The sequence below is a fragment of the Pinus tabuliformis genome, chromosome J (assembly GCF_031772625.1).
Source record: "Pinus tabuliformis cultivar Carrire ecotype Pingquan chromosome J, CPIR1, whole genome shotgun sequence".
Taxonomy (NCBI): domain Eukaryota; kingdom Viridiplantae; phylum Streptophyta; class Pinopsida; order Pinales; family Pinaceae; genus Pinus; species Pinus tabuliformis.
The window spans coordinates 946,577,656-946,586,407 of NC_142295.1; positions in this window are offsets into that span (position 1 = coordinate 946,577,656).

Here is an 8,752-nt window from a genome sequence, read left to right on the forward strand (position 1 = left end):
ATGAAAAATAGATTTTCTAGACTATCATATAGTACCTTTCTAGTGGGCAGAGCTTTTACCCCTGAAGTACTAGCTTGGCTGTTGGCCAACTTGTTTAGTTTTTCAATGTAAACCTCCTGGGTCATCAGCTTGTCATGTATTACCATAGGACTGGGGAGTCCTTTTTCTGGCTAAGCAAGTTCTTATGATATCCCTGGCTAATCTGATTCCTCTGGCTACTCTGATGGCTCTTGCTCTTGAGGTCCTTCTTCTGCTATTTGCGCACTGTGTCCCTATGATTCCCTTTGAGATTTGGACTCTCTTGGCACCTGTACAAATGAATCTTCATCAAGTCTTCTTTCTAAATCAATCAATACATTATTGACAACAACATATGTGTTATCTCTATCTACCAAAGTGTTTTCCACCCATTCTAGCTGATTTTCATACTGTTTAATTAAGGAATTCTATGGTGTATATAAGTAGATAATTTGTTCTTTTGTCTCCTATTGTAAATGAACTCTAAAGGGTCATAATTGCAGATAAAACTTTCTTTCAGTTTCAGCCTTTGGAGGATTTCTTCTGTTCCCTTCCTACTTCCCTACTGTTACATATGAAGAGGCCAAGCTGATATTTTATCCTAAGTTGAGCTTTCTTCTTGGCTTTCACAAAATGCACCTCATCTAAATTAATCATTTGCCTGTAGTACTCTAGAGCAAACAATCTCATGGGGAGGTATCTGGGCAGTTTGTAGGGAGCCAACTCACATGTATATATTCTGATTTCAGTGTGGTTTTGGTACAGGTACCAATCTCCCACTCTATATTGTTTGGACAATTGTAGGACCCTCCTAATATCTGCACTGATTCTAGGGTGAAGAATTCCTAATAGCATAGTTTCCATTGGGTGCACAAAGAGATCTATGAAATCAGTATAAGAATATTGAGAGTCATGTAGGTGGATTAGTGAAGTCCAGAAGACCACTGATCTAGGGTTGCCTTTGGTATCAAGCTTTTGGAGTGTGATTGGGAATTTTTTAGCTTGATAATACAGGAAAAGATGATATAAAACTAAAGAATATTTGAACACTCTTTCATTATCCATCCTCATGAATTGATCATGCATTTTATCAACAATGAACTTAGCATAGTCAAACATGATGGCTCAGGGCTGCCCAAGAGAGTAGATGGACATAAAGGATATGATAATTTCATCAAAAAATTCACATGTAGTCTGGCCTAACACACTGGATATCATTTCTATGATGTCTCGGCCAAGATCAGAGAATATAGTCCACATGTAAGGGGGAGGGTCCTTTGGAATGTATTGTTCTTACCTAATGAAGGTCTGGTATAACCAAGCAAGTTTGATTGAGGTGAGTATAGGGAATATGTTAAGCAAATCTCCAATAGAAAGAGGGGTCAGGCTTTGGCTTTGTTGTAATTGTAGCATTTCATTTATGGACTCAGCAATGATGGTAAATAATACAGAATGATGAGGGGTCATCACTGCCCTTTGGCTGGGATTATAGTTCATATGGTAGTAATGGATAATATCTGGGAAGATATGAAATCTAGGGAATTGGTACTTGGGTAAACCTGAATCCCAAAGCCCTATGTAGTCTGCATGGTTCAGGTACTGGTCTCTGTACCTATAGTATAGTTTCAATGGGGATTGTTGGAAAGAGGTATCTTTAATTTGAAAATCTTTATCTGCCAAGGGGAGATGGTTTAAGTCCCTGTGGGGAGTAGAAATTGGTAGGATATTTAGTGCAATGGGAGTAGCCATCCTTGGTTCTTGTGGATTCAAGGATGGGGGCGAAGGGTTTTCAGTGAAATTGGGGAAAACTGGTCTAATTCATAGTATTAGGAATCACTGGGAAACTATTTTACTGAATTAATTAGTAATTTAAAACAATTGAGTCTAGGTTCAGGAATAAAATAGGGTTTGTCAGCGAATTTGGGTAAATACCTAGTTTCAGCTTTGAACGGAGTGATGGGTGACTGTGCACAGTTTGCAGGAAGCGCATGTAACTGAAAGGTGGTCTGGAGTTTCATCGGCTTCAGCAGGTTGGCAGTTGGATGTGGGTTTACGGTTGCACGTACTCTAGTGCTTGCATGGAGGTCTGAGCAGTCTTTTTCAAGATAAAACTAAAAATAATGAGTTTTTTAGTTTTATTCGCAAAGTCAACTATTCTGGCGGGTACACGAAGAAAGGGAAATTTGGCGTTAAGTGGGGGATGTGATGTTTTGTCATTTAGTGGGAGGCGGTAAGCGGGGTCATATCGCACTGCTTTTGGACTTGGGCGGTTTTGTGGGGAGGCTGCCCGTTGCCATTCATCGGGAGCCACGTGGCAGCGGGGTGAATAGTGAAACCACCCATATCGGGCGAGTAAAGGTCGGCCTTCGAAGGCCGCCCGCTATGAACGTCGATCATTCGATCAAAAGGGATCAGATTGTATGGTGATCGGGGTGATGATTTGATATGAAGTTTAAATGGAGGGGCCCGACGGGGTTTTAATGTGGCAGGATTTAATTAATGAAGGATTACGGCCGTTTAATGACGTTGGGAGTGATTTAATTGGTGGGGATAGATTATTAATTAACAACTAATTGAATAATTAATCTCTTTTATTCTGCGGTGGGTCTTGGTTATTAATTAGTCGTTGATCGACTTAATTAACCCATTAATCATTACGTTAATAAAGTTTATGTTTCAAACTTCGGGGACGGGTTATTAAATATTTAAAGGGATTTAATAATATATACAGGAAAGGGGTATTTTTGGGATTTAATACATAAAGTTAAAGTTGATATGAAATAAGGGCAGGAAAATGGATTTGCGCTAAGTATAATGTGTTTTGAAATTTATTTACTTTTCACATAGAAACATCATAACTTATGCTAAGTGCATTTTTGTGGGTTTTTTGGAAAAAAAGGGATTTTACATGGGGGTGGTTACTTTCCCTAGGCAAATGGTGCTTGTACCTTAGGAAAAGGGATTTTTTAGGGGAAAATGAATGAATTGAAGGGGGTGAATTTTTATGAGGGGACTTTATTACTTTAGAACCTATAAGTTATTGGGCCAAGGGTCCGGTCCTTCCAGAAGTTAGAGAAATGCTCTGAGCCCCTTTAACTCAAGGTTTTAGGTACTTTAAGATTTTCCTTAGGAAATTAGTTAAGTGAAAAATGTAATGAATCAGGGAGGTTAATCATTTGAATTTGTGTGCTTTGGTAAACACTCAATTATCATCCATACTTTAGAAATTTGATGATGAAAGTAAATGATATGATATTGTCTAATCAATCATCATAATTATGCAACCATTCAACTACTTACCCATCTACTCATCCTACCATTTTTTCTACTCTTTATTAAGGTGCACTTAAGCTGGAAAACCCTTATCAAACATTTTCTTTTATTTTACAAGAGTAGTCTATCTAAGTCTAACCTTATTACATCCAAGGGCTCAGATTAAATAGTTGAGCTCCTTTTATTCACTCTACCTAATCTAATTATCTGCCAAGATTAAACAGTTTGGTCAGATTTTATTCTCTATTTCTAAGCACAAAATTGAAAACATGAAATAGCCAAGTTTAAACATTTTGACTATCTATGGATTGTGGAAAAAGTAACAAGCTGCACACAATCTTTTTATTCTTCATCAAAGTAAATGGTAGTGGCATTTTGACTTGCACACTTTCATGGTGGTAGAGAGAATTACTCCCCTAGGGCTTTTTGGGTGAAACCCTAGCAGACTGAAAGTTGTCTATTCAAAGAAACATGCATTCATACAGCCATTATGCTATTATAAGCAAATTCTATGATAAGGTTACGTACCTTCGGTCCTACGTTTGAGAAGGCCTTTAGGGTCCAAACCCTTCTTGGAGTTCCCTTCTTCTCTTTTGTCCTGCAAAACAAACAATTCAAAGAACACAGCAGTACATGGACAAAAACTTATAAAGAAACCATCTTCATGTCATAAAGAAAGGTAGTTAGTTATGAAATCCAAACAACCATTTACACATGAATTCAAAACATGAATATCATTAACATAAAGAAGATTCATTTCGGGAACCAAGACATGTGTTTCTTTTATTATAGACAAATAAAGTACATAAAAAGGAATATGTTCACCTGAGTCACCTTTCGCAGGCTCCAAGCAAAGCTTCGTTCCGGATCCGTTCCAGCCTCAAGCCTCTAACAAAACTCCTTCCATGACTCTCTCCATGATGTCATAAATGGTGGATGAACATCAACACACAAGGAAAACAAGTTTTCCTGTACAAAATGGGGGAAGTGCAGAAGGCACAAGGGACTTCAGACCTGGTCAAGGGAAAAATCTCAGCATAATAATCTTTCTCTCTATTCTCTCCCTTAGGCCTTCCCTTTGAGGTCTTTTTATACCATCTCCAAAGTAGTTTTTTAGTTAGGAGTTGGTTGGGAACAGTTGGGCCACGGGCACTAACAGGTGATCAGCAGGTAAAACCCGTGATCTCCGCCCGAAAAGAAGGAATTTTATATTTTTTTAAGTGTTTTAATACATACACGCGGGTTGGATATACACAGACCCGCGTATACACGCGTTTAACTCAGGGAAATGTCGCGTATAAGGGATAAAACACTGTTTTTTAAATTTTAGGACCAGGTCTAGAAGGAGGGGTTGCCCTAGGCCATGAGTACAGCATCACAAACCATAAGAGTGAGATTTGGAGCTATAACAGATGCCCCCTAATATATGAGGTCAGAAGGGGTACATGATGGCCGAAATATATTATGCGAGTACATGGAAAGGAAGTCTGTAAAAAACCGAGGAGGACTTCACCAGAATTCAGCCTGCCAAGCCACCAAAGGAGATCAGAAAGAAACACTGTCTGAGGCAGGCATACCCATGCTCAGAAAAAGTAAAGCATGTCCGCATATCAAGTACAAGCGGATCCACTAAGTATACAAGTATAAATGACTGAAAGATACATAATGGATCATCTGATCATAATGAACAAGTACATGTCTGAATATCACATATAAGACTGTCAATGATGTTGAAAGATGCAACGGATCACTGATATCAAAAACTGATCCCAAAAGGTACCAACTGAACATGATGGAATAGGATGGTACTACACTGCAAACTCAGGTGCCAGCATATAGAATGTCGCCATGACTGACTGCAACATATAAAGTGGAGTGGTATCAACTAGCAGCAATAGGAGCAACTGTCAAGTGAACCAATGAATGCTGATACAACCTGAGGTCTTCACCGACCACCGTGGTACATTTCTACACCATGGGAATAAATGATCTGAAGTCGACCATGTGAGAAATCGTTTGATTACCGGTCATTGATGTATACCGTTAACAAACGCGAGACTACTCACCGATAATGATAATGAGCGTCAAGGTACCCAGTACAATCTAACAAGTGTGAATAGATGAGCTGGAGTCGAACACCTATAAGAATCTATCGATCAAGAGACAATGGTGGTTTCCCATTGTCGATAGCAAAGGATTTGCCACTAATGACTGCAAACCCCAAGGTACTGCCAAATGGACTCTAGATCTTTGCCCCAGAGCAATGAGTCGGAGTCGATAGGGAAAGATCCGCTAGAAGGAAGGCATTAAGGCATCCTCCATCAATCTAGCGCGAGTGTAACCGGTAGGCCAATAATGTGGAAGGAATCAGACGAAAAAGATGTAGTAACCCAACCGAAGTATGTTTCCGGCGTACACAAGATGTGGCTAGCGCACGGCAGAAACCCTCTGAACCAACCAATAATGAAAGCTGACACAGAGGCGAGGTATCCACCAATAGGGTCAAATGGAAACCAAGGTACTGCACGAATCCCAATGTGTGATAATGTAAGCTGATGTCGAACACAAGGGAAACCACTTAGTCAAAGACCCATGATATTGATCGATGCTGAGCACAAGGTGACCTATCAATAATGAAAATAGGGCCAGGGTGCGGCTCTAGGCCTGTCCTCAGAGCAAGGTGTCGTCGTCGATAAGGACAAGACCCGTCAGCAAGAAGTCAATGGGGACCTTCTCAAACCGGCACGAGTAAAGGACCAATATAACTGATGTGATGATAGACATGACACTGACAACCAGGGATGGACGACTGAAAAATGAGTCAAGAGACACCGCAGAGAGGTCGACTCAGGCTAACTTCCCTTGAACAAAAGCACGACTCAATGTGACTGTGTGGCAGCATATGATGACTCTGTATAAGTTCGCCATGCAGGAGGCACGAACGAACCCTCCATATGATTGGAAGAGATAACCAATCAGGGGAGAACCGAATCAATAACAAGGTTATGGCGTACCTAAGTCAAACTAAATCCTGCCCATGCGGAGGAGACTTTGTTTTGAGTGCTTTGTTCAAGGGCGACACGACTGACTCTAGCTGCCAACAATAAATGGAAATAATGTCCCGTTCCCACTCTTTTTGGAATATTTAATTTTTTTTTTGTCTTTTTCTGTTAAGCCGGAAAAAGAATAAAAGAATGCTATGGTACAGTGGAAAGAACGAGTGTCGGTGAAATAGATGATCTAGTTCTCGGGAAAGGAACGTTCCTATGCTCAATGCAGGGAGGTGAAAACTGGTCAGTGACACTCAAAGGTATGTTCCTTCCACGGGTCAAGATGTGTCAAGCTGCAGAAGTCAAAGGTATGCAAGGTTGATTTTGTAGACGTCATTGTCAAAAGTTGGCTTAAGCACGAGTCCAAGTGAAGCCGGCTCCAGGCCAAAAGGTGCAAGTGGTCAACATGCAATGTAGTAGTACAACTCAACACAAAGGAGCCTCTAGGGTAAAAGGCCAGAACAAAGTGGAGAAGCTAAGAGGAATGAGTCTTCAACGCTTAAGTCATGGCGGGACTACAGAGGACTCCCGAGCCTACTCAAATCAGAGCAGCATGGGCAACAAATGTTAGTGAGGTGCTAACTAGGATGCCCATGTAAAGGATGGCTCTACCATCGTGTCATGATTTAAAGAATCGGCGAGTGAAGATGGCTTGCGAACCATAACACGATGGGATCGACCCTATGGCAGATGTATCGGTCAAATGGAGGCTAGCATGCATAATGCAATGGAAAAATGGTGTCCCTAACCTATATGCTAGTGAGAACACGATACCTGCCATGACGGGTCAGCAGTCATGGAACCGTCTGGAAATGTCGAAAAACGTCCAAAATGTCCTGAAAAAATAAACCAATCTCGACATTCCAAGCTCCCAAGTTAAAAGTCACATGAGGCCAAACAAAATAAAATTTTGAAAAAATTTTACATTTTCAAAACTTATAAAAAGCATTTTGGACTCACCATTTTTACCATTTGAGTTTGAGAGCAAAAGATTTGGAGCAAAAGGAGAAAACTTCCCACAGCCAGATTCAACCGTTCAAATTCGTCGAATACCTCCAGGTAACCCTTATACTTAGCTGGCAATTAATTGTGACAGGTGTTAAGATTTATGATTGATGTTTCACCGTTAAACTTTTGTCAAAAATTCGCTTGCGGCGTATACGCGGGTTGGTAATATTGAACCCGCGTATACGCGAGCCCTATACGCTACTGTGTGCACAGGGACCCGCGTATACGCCGCGAATCATTTTTAAATAAAAACTAACGGTTTAAACTTGATTTTTTCTCAGGATTCCTATCACGTGGCGTGAGAGAGAACATGCAGCGGTAGACAATGAAGTTATGAACAGTCCAGAAGCATTAGATGCACTCCGGGGATGCGGTTTGCTTAAATTTTTCAAATTGCCAAATATGAAAGCGAACACGCGATTGCTTGAGATGCTCATTGATTATTGGGATGTCGATGAGGAAGCTTTTATGTTAGATCAGATGCCGCTCAGGGTAGAAGTGGAGGACATCTATTTTATCACGGGCCTTTCCCGAAGGGGAGAGGTAGTACAGTCCCGGGGCAGGTCACGGAGTTCCCTCTCGATAGAGGACTATGTACAGATATACTGCCCTGGATATCCCAGGAAGGTTGGGAGCCAGATTTCCATCACACATGTGGCGAGTTTGTCACTTAGGATAATCCTGTTCACCATGGCTCGGGTGAACGGATCATCCTCTCTGCATCAGGCATCACGGCAAAACATGAGCGTGGCAGTTGACTGTCTCACTACTGTGTTCGACTGGTGTACTCCTCTTCCGGCCAACATGAAGAGCCAGCTCACTTCTATCAGGAGGGGTTAGACTAAGAACTTTGGATATGGAAGCATCTTGTGTACTTTCTTTTTCGAGAAGGTTCCCGCACTCCGCCCCAGGGTAGCAGTTTCCATCAGCACCCCACGCGATCCACGCATGGGCCGGTGGGCTGATCTGATGAAACGTCTGGGGGGTGGGGAGGTCCCAAGGACTGCCTTCGACGATGAATTCTTCACCTGGTGGGATCAGCAGATCATCGTCGTGGATGACTACCCCTATGCTGGACTAGATTTCCGAGGAGATCCTGATTTAGCGTTACCACCGAATGCAGCATGGGGCGAGATTGGTAAGATTTTTGATTTTATGATTTTTTGGATGAGATTCAAATGACTGATATGATGATCATGTTCCATACATTGGGCCTGTACGACCAGATGGATTCCCGCGGCATGGACGGTGTTATCTCAAAATCAAGCCCTGGAAGGCTGCTGACCAGGAAGACTTCAAGTAATTGTTTCAAACCAATCTTTTGACTAAGGTTTAGCCTCCTTAGCCTAAGAGGGCTCTCTCAAAAGGTTATTGATTTTGATTTAAAAATAAGAGGGCTAACT